At 37.1% G+C, this 14,352-nt stretch overlaps 1 long non-coding RNA gene across 2 annotated transcripts; it reads right to left on the minus strand.

Moving 5' to 3' along the window:
• Positions 1 to 725: 725 nt before the first annotated feature.
• On the minus strand, positions 726 to 7,424 carry LOC133804874 (uncharacterized). Of its 2 annotated transcripts, none has more exons than XR_009878680.1 (5): positions 7,307 to 7,424; positions 5,410 to 5,516; positions 4,794 to 4,868; positions 2,589 to 2,702; positions 726 to 759 (listed from the first exon to the last, which is right to left on the minus strand). It is a non-coding gene; the product is annotated as an uncharacterized LOC133804874 (long non-coding RNA). The 2 variants fall into 2 exon arrangements; XR_009878679.1 differs by having other exon boundaries at positions 987 to 2,702.
• Between the last annotated feature and the right edge of the window lie 6,928 nt (positions 7,425 to 14,352).

Raw genomic sequence — 14,352 nt, forward strand, 5'->3', positions numbered from 1 at the left:
AGTTGTTTCAACATAGAAATATGAGAAGAAATCTAATTTTTATACTATCAAACACGTCACTTCCTGCATCAAAATAAAAGAAAAACACAGGAGAAGTTAAGAAAAATGTAACATTTTAGCTTATATTCTACAGTATCACATCTGAATTTTCTGATACAAAAACATCAACAAAACTCGTCCAATATACTTTCTAAAACAAAAACTACCAACAAAAACTGTGAAACTATAAAACTAAAACACTTCACATACGTCAAAGATAAATAGATAAACAAGAATATATATATATAAATATAACCCATTAATTTTTGGAGTTGATATAACATATATTTTCAAAGCTATTTTTGAAAGAAATGTGAATCTGGGTCACTAATGCAAAACTAAAATACAACTAACAACCAAATAAAATGAACAAGAAAGAAACATGACTCAATCCAAACAAACCATGATATCATATATGGCATGGGGAAGAATATACATAACCCTATAAATGACACTACAACCAATTCAACAAACCCAAATTTGAGACTAAGTGGCATGGCAAAGAAGATGCAGAAAGGTCATGTAAAATCCTGCTATAGAACTAGTCTTGTCCATAAATGAGCACAAATCATTTTCTTCTTTAAGTTAGCAAATAAAATAGAGAACCAGTAAATAATTAGAAAAAAAAGTATGATCACTATAACTTACCAATTTGTTGAACTTCTCAATTGTCATGAGTGGTATGGTACCAAGAGAAATGATATTCCTAGTTCCTTCACTCTTGAAAAAAAAATTACTCAACATAAATAAAGATAAAAGAAAATCATGCACCAAAAGGAAGCACAATGTATTCAATAAAATTGACTTGATATAGCCAAAAGATTACTATTCCTCAAACCTAGAGGTCTGAGAATTCAGTCAAACGAAAGCAGTCATACATGCAAGCCAAATACTAGCTTAAATTCAACAAAAGATACTAAGGTAGAAATACTGCACGATTCACATACCAGAAAAATAAGTCGATAATTGGTTACTAACAGTGTCCCTGCCTCATCAGTGTTAACAAGAACAACACCATAACCCTGAAAGTAAATTCAACTGTTACTAATCTAGAAAGTGCATACTAGAAAAATGTGATAATAGAACAGTTAATATATTCACAAAATCTATCACCGATAAAACAGAATACTTTTACAGATAAAATTTATCGCCGGTAATTTATCACAATTACTTACTATGCAATCAATCCCCAAGTTATTTTGTAATTAGGTAACAAGAAATGTATCATCACAACTTTTCTGCTCTAACGTAACTTTTGATTTGGCATAACTTACCTCTACAAACATGGCAGAGAATAGTGATTATTAATAGGGTCCTATTGAATATATTTCAGTTAACAGTTAAAAGAGCAAAGAAAATGATGTCGTGGTGGATATGAAAACTGAGAATAATAAGAAGAAAAATATATTCTTCAATGCTTAAAGCTTTGAACTATGAACTTATAATGTCTCTTGTGTGGTGTTTCTTGAATCTGTGAGCTAAAATGAGAATTCATAACCAAACAAAATCTGAAATGCCTTATCAAAACGTTTGACAAACACAAATCTTTAGTTAAGAAGAGGAAGGAAATTAGTATGTAAAACAAATCTACATGTTTGATTTTTCATATCTATTTTAGTAACCATATTTATTGTGTTATGAGTTTTGTGCTTAATCAGAAAGTGTGATCTTGAAGTGGTGTGTATGTATGCAACAAAACAAGAAAGAGAGGTTCTCTACTGTTTCAGGTCTAAAAACCCATGTAATCACAATAAGAGAACAGATATGAACAGATCTACCAAGCTAATTTTTTTGCTAACAGATCTACCAATAGATAAAATTCTCTTGCTAATCTTACAGTTTCATATAAGAGAACAGATCTACCAAGCTAATTTTTTTTTTATGGTAAATCACCAAAATGGAAAACAGATAGAAAGCAAAAATATGGTATAAAGGGAAATGAAAAAGGACACCTGAGAGATATTATACTTTCAAAATCTCATCCAAGCAGAACCTGCTTACTTAGAAAAACCATCCAAACAAATAAAATACTTTCAAAATCTCATCCAAGCACTCCCAAAAGAGATTTTTGGTCTCTAGACAGTCTCATGCCAAATAGACCAGTAAAGACTAAAATTAAAAGACACAAATCAACAAATCAAATTCGTTTCTTTGGTGAGGAAGAGAGTAGTGAAAGTAGATATATAAATAGAGAGAGAGAGAGAGAGAGAGAGATACCCATGCTTTACACCCTTGCTGAGAGAAACATGTATTTTGGTGATTCAAACTTATAGACAAAATAATGATGGCCACATACTAGTAGTATATACAATAAAAGAAGCCAATACAACATGCCAACTCATATATACATATATTGGAACAATACTTGAAAAAAAAAAGTATTGGAGTATACTGTGGAATCAGTAATAGAAGAAATTGAAGAAACAACATGAAAGAAGAACTTCGAAAGATCATCAGAAAATCAACAAAAAATGCAATACTTTATGTATATGTCATCGACCAATCAATAGAAATTGAAAATAAAATCACAAAGATCAATCCCAGCTTACTTTTGAGAAAAATTGACCCACTTTGGATAATTCCAATCACCTTTCTTCATTTCAATATCACTTCATCCTAACTTCTTTGGTCCCTCAGCTTTGCACTTCAGGCAGCGGATATTTCTAGCAAAATTGGTGAAATTGCATCTGCAGCACATCAAAAGGGAATCAACCATGAGTTTAGGCAAAAACAAAAGTGAAAAAGGGATCTTAAGAAATAGAAAAATTGAAGAAACTGTGACTGTGGCACATCAAAAGGGCATCCATTCCAAGATTGAATTAAATATATACAAAAACTATAAATAGGATCATACTGTGTGAATTGTAAAACAGGGGTAAAAAAAAAGTTGAAAGAATGTATAAAAGGGGTAGTTTAACTCAGCTACAAATAGAATTAATCAAGGAAACCAAAAGAAATCATGAAACATAAAGAATAAAACTATTTGCAAACAACTAAAACCAAACAATTTTAGAAAGGGGACCAAAGAAATAAATAAGTCTGTTGCATCCCATTGAGTCCCTAACCCTATGTGTAGCCAATAATCCCATTTTATCCAACCAGTACTAGATTTCCAATATAAACACCAACTGGGGCATAGGACTCCAAAGTCTATTAGGTACCAAATTTCCAGGCGGTATGTCCTGAATCTAAGCATGCACTATAGCCAATCTCAGTCTAATCATAACTATGATTTATCACTAGCTAGAACTTGTTTCAGGACATACAGTAAGAACTTGCACTCTTAACGGTGGACCAATTCAACATCAAATACTAACATACAGCACAAAAGTGAGCCCCAGTTGATTAAAAAAAACAAATCTTTTGTCTAAATCATTATCTTGATTACTCAATCAACTCATTAGTCATGGAACCCAATAGTGATCTAAGACCTCTTTCTGTTTTTAAGGCCCTTGAGTGGGGACATTGGGAAAATATATGGCCACCAGACTATGCCAGCAACTACCTTGTTACTAATGTACAAACACTTCTGTTACCCCCAAAACACAGGTAAAAATCACATCTTTTTCAGGGAAAATCAAAGCAAAATGTAATAGCTTTAGCTTATAAAAAAAAAAGCTAAAGTAACAAAGTTTTCTGGACATTACAAGTGGGAATCCCCTTGTAAAGAGCCCAAGACCCACAACAGAAACCAGTGGCACGATTATAATAGGACTAAATAAGCCATTTATGAAGAAATTTTTGCTCTTTTGGCTAGACTATCCGTAGATGTAGACTAGTAGCAATTTTGCTCTAGTTCGAACCAAGTAAATTCTGGTGTGTTGTTTCCTGTTATTTTGTTATTCTTTGTTTTACTGTTATTTGTTTGATCAATTTTTTTGGTCTTTAAATTTGTATCTTGATTAAAGCTTCTGTTTTGTGGTGTTCTTCCTAATATACTTGGCACAACAAAAACTATCTATTTTTCAAGTTCCTCTACCAGAATTAGATACTATATGACCAAACCAAAACAACACTCAATATTGATAACCTTATACTAACAAGTCTATGCTCCTTTCTGCCTCAATTCAATATATGACATATCATATTTGACATACCAGTGTCTTTTTACAGATTGAAACTTATATGTTTGAAGAAAAAATGAAAAAATAAATAAATAAAAAAACTCACTTTCTGTATGTAGTATATGTTAAGTGTTGGTCAAATGCTCAAGGTCAACTTGGCTATTATTGGACATCATAACTGAATTTTGTAAATTTAGTTATGACAGTTGGTGCTCGGGCCTTAGAGGGGATTTCAGTCACTTACATCACATGTATATATATAAGGCTCCTATTCTATCATTTAATCCAATTCAGTTTTTACATACATTGTAATATTGAGAGTGAGTTTTAGAGAGCCTAGAGATATCTTGTACTACTGTTATGAGAGAAGCTTGGAGCTAGACTCCATTGTTCAACAAATGGAAACTTAGAATCAATAAAGAGATTGTCAAGCCCTTGGGGCTGGTTTTGGCTGTGGAGTAGAGTGGTGTCTAGCCAACATAATAAAAGAAATAGTATTAAGGAACAGAATGAAACATCTCTGAATAATAAAAAAAAGATAAGTAAAAACTGCAAGCAATATTCATTTAGTTACTATATTAGGATTAATATGTACTCTCAGAAAATTATGTTTGTCTATAAGATGGATGCATGTATTTATGTGTTTATTCAACTAAGCCTCAATCAACGAAACTTAAACGAGTACTGTACCTGGACAAACCCATATAGGCCAGGAATGGACATAGCATTTGCACCAAGTACTTTTATTCCAAAGTCAACATGTGGCTGCAAAAAACATTAGAGACAATAATGAAAGAAGGAAATACAGATTTTTTTTAAGACAAGACCTAAAATAGTGCCACAAAAATAAATAAGTAAGCAAATAAATAAGAGTGCCATCAAATTATAGAACTCAAAACTGATTCTGTATATCCAACCTCTCCTCGAATGATTAGTTGCAGTGAGAAATAACTAGACTCATAATAGAAAGAGACCATATGAATCACAATACTGATATGAAAATTTACCAAGAAGATTTTTATACTTCAAGAATTCAACAACTGAGCCCCAAAATTTAGTCTAATGTATCATCAGAGACAGCTTAATAAAAATTTATATATTTATATATATTAAATCAAAACAGATATACATGCTTAATAACTTCAATTTAGCATCAAGATGACATGATTTTATGACAAATATAAATCAGCGACGTAAATATGACATGATTTTATAAATTCGATCAAGCACAGAACCATCTACACTGACAGTAACCATTTCCTGCCCAATGACAATTACATGAAGTTTTGAATAAGATGTACATTACCGAAAATAAGATTGCACAAGGGTTCAACAACTTTAAACCTCAGGCTGTGGACAGTCAGCTCTACTTCTGTGCACCGTAGTCAGAATGTCTCGAGAATACCCATTTTCCTGGTACAAATGGAAAAACAAAAAGCGTCAGAGCACTAAAAATCTTACAGAAAGATTAAATTATCTGGGACAGGCCTATGGCTACTAAAACTGTTGGTTAGTTTTCACTTAATTTGATTGGGTAAAATGGCATCCTTGTTAAATCAAAAACAAAATTTAGAGCTTTAGTCCCTTTGATAGATTTGTAACAGGAATAGTCCATGCATTATAGACTAATTGTTCCCTTTTTAAAAGTTTACCAAATTGGACTAGTATGCATTTTTTTTGTAATAAAACAGATGGAAAACTAACTGTACAACTTTCAAAATTCTGGTATGTATAAAGCAACTTAAGATACACAAAAATAGAACTTCAAAACATATTATTAATAACTATATTCTGACATGAGATTAATCATCAGAGCAGAAGAGTAAACACGAACTAAGTCTCTATGATCAAGAAAGGACTCGAGTAAGAAAAAGCACTATCAAGAAGGGCATACACTTGGCAGCTGATATAAATAATTGTGATAAGTTCACATATATGATGATAAGTGTGCTAAATAAGTATAGGCCAACATAATCATTCAAAAGTGTGCTAAAGTAGTTGCTGAATTGGAGACCCTTTATGTATATATTGACATAGTTAAAAAATCAAGCAAAGTTAACATTCCAAGATGTCGTTTAACTCACAAATGGAAAGAGATCTTCTACAAATATACCACTACACACTTAAACAGAGTGGAGAAGAGAAGACGTGTACCTCAATTGAAAGAAGAAAAGAGCAAAGAAATGGTTATATGTGCGAATCTATAAAAATGGTGATAATCTATATAACCAGGACCTAAAGTACAAATATAGTCACTCCAGTCTAAAAACTCACACCTCACGGCTGCATTCAACACCTCAAATATCAACCCTAATTGACCAACACCCAATCGAGCAAGGAAGACCCAAATTGAACAAGAGAGATGCTCCTATTTTTATTCTTTATTTCACATGTATACACACATTATAATAAATCATATTAAAAACAATTAAACATAAGAGTATACAATGCACAGCAAATTAATAAGGAAATTTACACACATATATATAACACATACATGTATATAGATCAAGCATAATATTTGAAATAACAAACAGAATATCTTAAAAGAATATACCTTCTTATTCAGTTTCTAGAGATCTTTCTCCTTTTTTGAAAGTTTAAATCAAAGCCTAAATCAACTTTTTCCAACCATAATTGTAATGAAGTGAGACCGAAAAAAAAAACACAAATTAAGAGCACAGCAGAGAGACTGGAGCATAAAAATACCCCATAAATACAAAAATGGATATTAAAAAAAAAAATGTATAGCAACTGAGAGAGGGACAAAAACCGGAGATACCCTGAGTGAGAGAAAGAGAAAGGTAACCAAGAAAAAAAAACAAGAAAAAGATTACATATACTTGGGGATTCCGTGTGAAAGAGAAAGAGGCAGTGAGAGAAAGAGAGAAGCGGTGAGAAATAGGTAACGTTGAGTGAGAGGAGGAGAGGGTTTGGGGATTTGGCTAGATAAATAAAGAGACTGTGGATCATACAACACGAATGGATCAATTATAATTTACACATACAACACGAATGGATCAATTATAATTTACACACTACTTAGTAACCTAAATGTTAAAGAGTTCATCTTGGTTACTTCAATTGGTAAATTTCTCAGATTTTCTAGATCAAGTATAAAAAATGTAGCTCAATTTTGGAAACAAAACTAACATAAACGCTAAAATCAACAACTAAGCTGAGCAAAAGTACCATGAACTCACCTCAATGCACGAAGCCTCATCCGAGCCTCCAATCGATGACGACCCTCCCAAGAATTCAGCATCCGCTGCTCGAATCCAACGTGAATGGTCCAGAGTCCCGACTTGGCGAGGATCAAATTAGTCTCATTGCTAGCTCCATCAGCCTCCACCACGATCCAAACGACTTCGTACGACACCAGCATCAGTGAGTGCATCAGACCGGTCATGTGAAGGGCCTAGAACGTCCTCACATAAGTGGGAGTCACCACAATGACGGTTCTAGGGTTCTTGACTCCAAATTGACGCCTCTGCTCCCTTTGAACTGTGTCAATAATCTGGTGCACCTTCATGACCTCAGTCAGATTCGGATGCGGCCAAGGTCTGATTCGGATCCCATGGCGGCCAACCACCACACGGCTAGTAGAACTACCAGTGAGGACAGTCCTATTCATCGGGAATTCATCACCGGAAGGATTTGAACGACGGAGCAAGTCAAAGGGACCACCACCACCACCACCACCACTGAGCTCAGAAGCATACCGAAACGGCACAGGATAAAGATTATTAGTAGAGGACTAGAATTTTGGGATTTCGGTGAGAGGTAGGGAGAGCTGGGAGTTTGAGGCTGTGGGGAAATTTCTGGGAAATTTGGAGAATTTCCTCTCAGAAAGTTTGGAAATTTTTTTAGAGAGTCTCGGAGGTTCGGGAAAATTTTGGGTTTGGGTAGGGAGATTTCTGCTAGGTTTAGATAAATGTGTGGGAGACAGAGAGTTAAGAGAGAGAATGAGATATGTAGATTTAGAAAATGAGAATAGCAAGTGAAATAATACAATATTTGGCACAATTATTTCATTTGCCGCCAAATGTATTTGTGCGCCATTTTTTTTATGTCCTGCCAAATTTTATGGGTTTAGGATAACACTTTTTTAAAAGAGTTATACTTAAATGTTGTGGAAAGGGTTATTTGGGGTAGTGAATGTGAAGTCTACAGCTGCCGACTCAAGTGGTCGACTCCTCTGCCTTCAGAATTTTGGATTCCTGCTTGGGGTTTCGATCTTGCCTCGGTACCTCGAGATTTTTCTTGATCGGAGAAGAAACTCTATCTCATCCTTCAATTGTTTGCACTCGTTTGTGTCGTGCCCATTATTATTATGGAAACGACAAAACTTATTATTTTCCTTCTTTCCTTCTGAATGCAAGGGTGGTGGCTTTCAGTATGGTACCTCCTGGTATGTTGCCAAGTAAATCTAAGCCCTTGATGTAGTTAGGATGGTATAATTGGTGAACCTGGGCTGGTAAGGTTAATGCTTGGCTTGTTTGTCGGTGGGTGCTTACTTAGCTTTCTTTTCTCCACCCTGCTCGGCCCCTGAGGTATTCCTCTTCTTACGGTTGCCCTTACTACCACCCTGAGGGTTTGCGCCATTTTTATCCGCCTTAACAGTGGTCAAATGGTTTATGCCTTTTTCTTCCTTCATGATAGCATCATCTAGCTTTATGTATTTTTCAGCTCATTCCAGGAACTCTTGCAAGGTGTTGATAGGGTTCTTGTGTATACTACCCACAAGGGACTAAGATAAATTATTCCTACCGAGATGGCAATGAACTTCCCTTCATCTCCTACTGTGGACGCTCGGTTTGCCTCTTTCATGAATCTTTGAATGTAGTCTTTCAGGGATTCACCTTTCCCTTGCTTGATGTAAGCAAACTGATTGGCATAAACTGAATGAATCCGCCCGTCACTGAAGACCTTGCAGAATTCCTTCCTGAACTTCTCCTAGGAAGTGATGGATCCAGGTTTGAATTTCCAATACCATTCCTGAGCCGAGTCAGAGAGAGTGGTAAGGAATACCCTATACCTATAATCATGCTCCACACCGAGTAACTCCATCTGATCCTCGAACTTCCCAATGTGCGTACCGGGTCCTCTTTCCCAGTGTATGTTGGGAGTTTCGGGGTCTTGTATTTTGTTGGTGGTTGAGCAGCTTGGATATTAGCACTGAGGGACTCCCACTTCTATGTGCCAACTTGATATTGGAAGGTTTCTTTGTCAGACCCTGGACAGCCATGACGAGTGCATCTATTTTAGCCTGCACTGCTGGTAGGATCGCTGCTCCAGGTAGGGTAGACGTCCCTAGTACCCCCTCCTGAGCACTGGTCCTCCTGTTGATGACTTCCCTTAGATCTTAAGGTTACGCATCATTCCCCAGCCTATCAAACACTGTATTGGTGTTATTCATTGGTTCCTTTCCCTTGCGAGACTGAGGGTGTAGGGGTGGTAGGTCTGCCTTATCCCTGTCGGTGCGACCCTGCCCCCGAGCCTCTCCTCCTACATGACTTTAAGATTTTGAGCGGTCGTTTCCATTCCTGTCATGCCTCTCAGATGTTTGACCCTCATCTCCTGCATTGTTTCGTCGGTCGCCCTGGGAGGGGGCCTTCGGGTTGGTAATACTCCTACTCCGAGATGAAGTGTTATTATTCATAGTCATGGAGGAGGCAGTCTTGGACTGTGCCTTTTCATCCTATCTCTGGGAAAGTGGTTCTGAGAGTGTCCTTGGGGACTTACTCCTCCCCTGGGACTCTCTGTTATTGTTGTCTCGCATTCCTGCTGCTTTGGCCTGAGCCTCCCTCACAGCCTGTACAGCAGCTTCAGGGTTAGCTCAGGCTAACTGAGTAGCCGCCTCCAAGGCCACAGCAGCCTCTTGGTGTCTCTGGTCAGCTTCCTGCTCATCTATCTCTCGTCATTGTCGTTCCATAGTCGCCCTCTGAAAGGAAATTTCTGAAGCAAAGGCATTCTGCCTTGCCAGAAATTTCGCCATCTCCTCCTGGTGAGCATCCTGTGGATCCTCCGCATTAGGTTGATCTCCAACCTCCAGCTGAGATTCGTTAACGGGGACTATGGGATTCTGGGAGGTGGAATCCCTAGGAGCAGTCTTCTTTGTCTGACTGGGTTTTGGAGGCATCGTAAACTGATGAAAGTGTGTTTCTTGATTTCATACTCTCAATGAAAGCACCAAAATGTTGACTTGTGAAATTGGCCAATGGTCTTATGTACAGTATACGACACCTTTTGAATGAAATAAATCTAATAAACAACAGAGTACGATTATCTTAAGTAAACACACAGAAATTTTATAGTGCTTCAGTCCTGTTCTAATGAACAGTAATAACCTAATCCACTTAGTCTTTAGTATTTAATTACTCGATCAACAATTACAAGTACGAACTGATGAGTTCTCTCGTTAAAAAGATTTTTCTCCCGAAATTCCAGAAAAATAGATCCTTTTTAGGGAAAAGAGTCCCCTTTATGAAGCCCTGGGTCCTTTATGTATAGTACCCAGGGGTTGTTACATGATCAGTAGTACAGGAGATTGTTGTTTGGTACACGATCATTGTGAGTGGAGATACGTGTCCACCTCCCCATGATTAAGAGATCGTGGGTCTTCTCGTAGTTTCTCTAGATCGTGGTGGATAATGCACAATAGAAACCTCTGATAAGATGTTAAGTCTCTGTTGGTATACGGGACTTAGGTGCTAGGCCCGACGACTCGAGCTTGGGTGCTAGGCCTGTGACCTTTTGGGTGCTAGGCCTGTTGATCTCAGTTTGAACGAGAGTGAGTATTTCTTAGTGAAGTGTATTTGGGGGTTTGAGTCAACCACCCTATGAAGAATAGGGCGGGTCGACCACCCAGGTGGTTCTTGAGCATGTCAGGTTGACCACCCTAGGGGTTGGGGTCAGGTCGACAACCCCTAGGGGTACTTGGACACACTGGGGGCGACCACCCCTCGGGGTAGGTGTCAAACCGACCACTCCTATTGGCTTTTGGACACACTAGGGCTGACCACCCACGGGGTAGGGGTCAGGCCAACCACCCCTAGGGGTAGGGGTCAGGTCGACCACCCCTAGGGAGTTTAGGCTTGGTCGACTTCCCTATAGGTCTTGGACCTATCTTTTTTGCCCGTCGGTCTTTTCTCAATACTTCGATGTTTTTCCTTGATTTGTGATGTGACGTACCGCATTCTCATTCATCACGTCATCCTCGTATTTTTTAGGGATAACAATTATTTTTATTTATTTAAATAATGTGAAAAATATATTTTTGATCATTCAAATTAGATTTGAATTTGAAATGATATTTATTCTTTAATTAATCTGATAAATAAGTTATCAGGTTTAGATATTTTTTAATAAATAATAATTCAAAGAAATTGTTGGAACACATCCCTGAAAATAGGGATGTGTTACACGCCAACTACAGTGCATGCATTATTGTTGGCGTGTAACAGAGTCCAAGAATGGGTCTTGGATATTTCTTTTATTTATTTAATTATTTATTAATTTATTTATAATTTGAATTTTGAATTTAAAAAATTTAATTAATTCTTTTATAAATTTATCAGATGGAAATAGTTTTTAAACATAAGACTTTTGACAGAAAGTAAATAGATCGTATTATTTTCTTTATCCCTAAAAATAGTCTAAGACCTAATATTCCAAGATTGCATGTGTTGAGAATATCTTGTGAATTAGAAATTTTTCCCTACCATTATTCTACGTGCCCACACACGTCTTGAGGTGTAGAGATACATCTTGGAAGATCTTGGTCTGAGTATTTTGAAGAACTGCTTTGGATTGGATGTTCGTTGGAGATACAAAAAGATAGCGATGATTCTTTATAGTTCTTCAACTAGTAAACCCTCATCTTTTATTTCTCTATGATTAATGTATTGCATGTTAATGGATTTGATTACTAAGTTTGTTTAAATAATTTTTTTTTTAAATTCTGGGCCCAACACCCCGTGCTTTCCGCTGCACACATGGCAAACAATTTACCAACATCTGTAACGTCCTACTAATCCAGGACCGTTACACTGTGTTTAAAATAGTGCTTAACTCGTTAAGAGAGTCATTTGGACTTAAACATGTGATTAAAGTTAACTAATGGTTTAGGTATTAAAAGTTTTGGTCAAAGAAGTAATACATTTCATTAAAAAATTTGAGTTTATACACTAGATCCCAAAAAGAGTTTATAAGCTAATTACAGATACAAAAAAAAAATACAAAAGTGGTTGGCCTAAGCGACAAAAAAAGCATAACCTTAGTCCCTCAAAAGTAATCCTAGCCATGGCAGTCGAGCAGGCTGCATATGTACACACCGCCCCTAGAGCTCTCCAACTCTTTGCCACGTAGCACCCGTGAACCATGGCCCAGCAATAAAACCCCATTTAAACAGAAATAGATAATCAACAGAATAAGGATCATAAACAACATGCTTCACAATTATAATCAAACTTAAGCAATCATATAATTCATTTATGCGGCCTCCATGCCAAGCGAGCGCATACTGCACTCCTAGAGTGGCCCCGCCATTACGACCTATATTACACATTATTATTGCTGATTACTCCTCACTAGCTGAACATTCTAGAAAAATTGAAACAGATATGATCCACATATACATCACAAACAGATACAGTCCAAAGATATTTACATTTAAACAGATATTCAAAACATGGTTATGACCATATTCTAAAATCGGGGTCAATCCCTAATCCTTGTGCAAGTGCCAATTTTATTACCTCAGGTCCTATGCGAAAGATGAAACGACCCTGAGTACGATCCCTGTTCCGAGCCTCACGGAAACCCTAGTCACAACGCAAGTATACACTTATCAGGATCCAAATCTAGATTCTGAGTTCCAATTCAAACCCTAACTCTTGGAACCACTATTCCTAGCTAATAGGACACTAGAAACATCCCCTGAATCCCAAAGTGGGCCCCCAAAATAGGTTCTCAAGATCTCGAGCCTTAATCCTAAAATTCAGAAAACTAACATTCAGGGCATCTAGCGCGATCGAGATTGATCCTAGCGCGGTCGCGCCCATAAAATTTTTGGGATTTCTAGGGCACTGGCGTGGTCGCACCCCTAGTCTCGAAACTTGAAATCCAATTCAAAATTCCCTAGTGTTATCCCCAAAATTTTGTTCGATGACATGGCAATCGGATGGGACAAGTGGCAATGGAATGTCAGTAAATGACTCATTAATAGTCAACAAATGTGTTGACTAAAGAAGTGCAAAGGTTGAGAGTTGACCTGGGGAGTTGTGATATTACCAGTCAAGAGCTGCTCATAAGTGATTTGCCTGACCCGTGATATGCCATGCCCGACCAGTGATGTCCCATGCCCGACCAGTGGTATGCTTTGGCCGACCAGTTATTTCAACAACATGATATAGCCGACCAGACATCTCAGGAATGGGTTTCATCCGACCAGCTATGCCGACAGGTGTGCTTGTCTATGCTGACCAGTGTGCTTGCCTATGCCGACCGGTGTTCTTGTCTATGCCGACTAGTGGTATGTTTTCCCATGCCGACTGGTGCTTGCCCATGCCGACCAGTAGTGTGGTTTGGCTAACTGGTGGGTTGTCTTGGCTGATCAGTCACGTCGAGGATGGATTTGGGTTGTCGACGGATCAGAATCTCTGATACATCTTGGAAGTTCTTGGTCTGAGTATTTTTAAGAACTGCTTTGGATTGGATGTTCGTTGGAGATACAAAAAGATAGCGAGGACTCTTTATAGTTCTTCAACTGGTAAATCCTCATCTTTTATTTCTCTATGATTAATGTATTGCATGTTAATGGATCTGATTATTTAAAGTTTGTTTAAATTTTTTTTTAAAAAAAAACTCTAGGCCCAACACCCCGTGCTTTTCGCTGCGCACATGGCAAACCATTTACCAACATCTGTAACATCCTACTAATCCAGGACCGTTACACTGTGTTTAAAATAGTGCTTAACTCGTTAAGAGAGTCATTTGGACTTAAACATGTGATTAAAGTTAACTAATGGTTTAGGTATTAAAAGTTTTGGTCAAAGAAGTAATACATTTCATTAAAAAATTTGAGTTTATACACGAGATCCCAAAAAGAGTTTATAAGCTAATTACAGATACAAAAGAAAATACAAAAGTGGTTGGCCTAAGCGACAAAAAAAGCATAACCTTAGTCCCTCAAAAGTAATCCTAGCCATGGCAGTCGAGCAGGCTGCATATGTACACACCGTCCCTA

The sequence above is a fragment of the Humulus lupulus genome, chromosome X, assembly GCF_963169125.1.
Source record: "Humulus lupulus chromosome X, drHumLupu1.1, whole genome shotgun sequence".
NCBI classification, from domain to species: domain Eukaryota; kingdom Viridiplantae; phylum Streptophyta; class Magnoliopsida; order Rosales; family Cannabaceae; genus Humulus; species Humulus lupulus.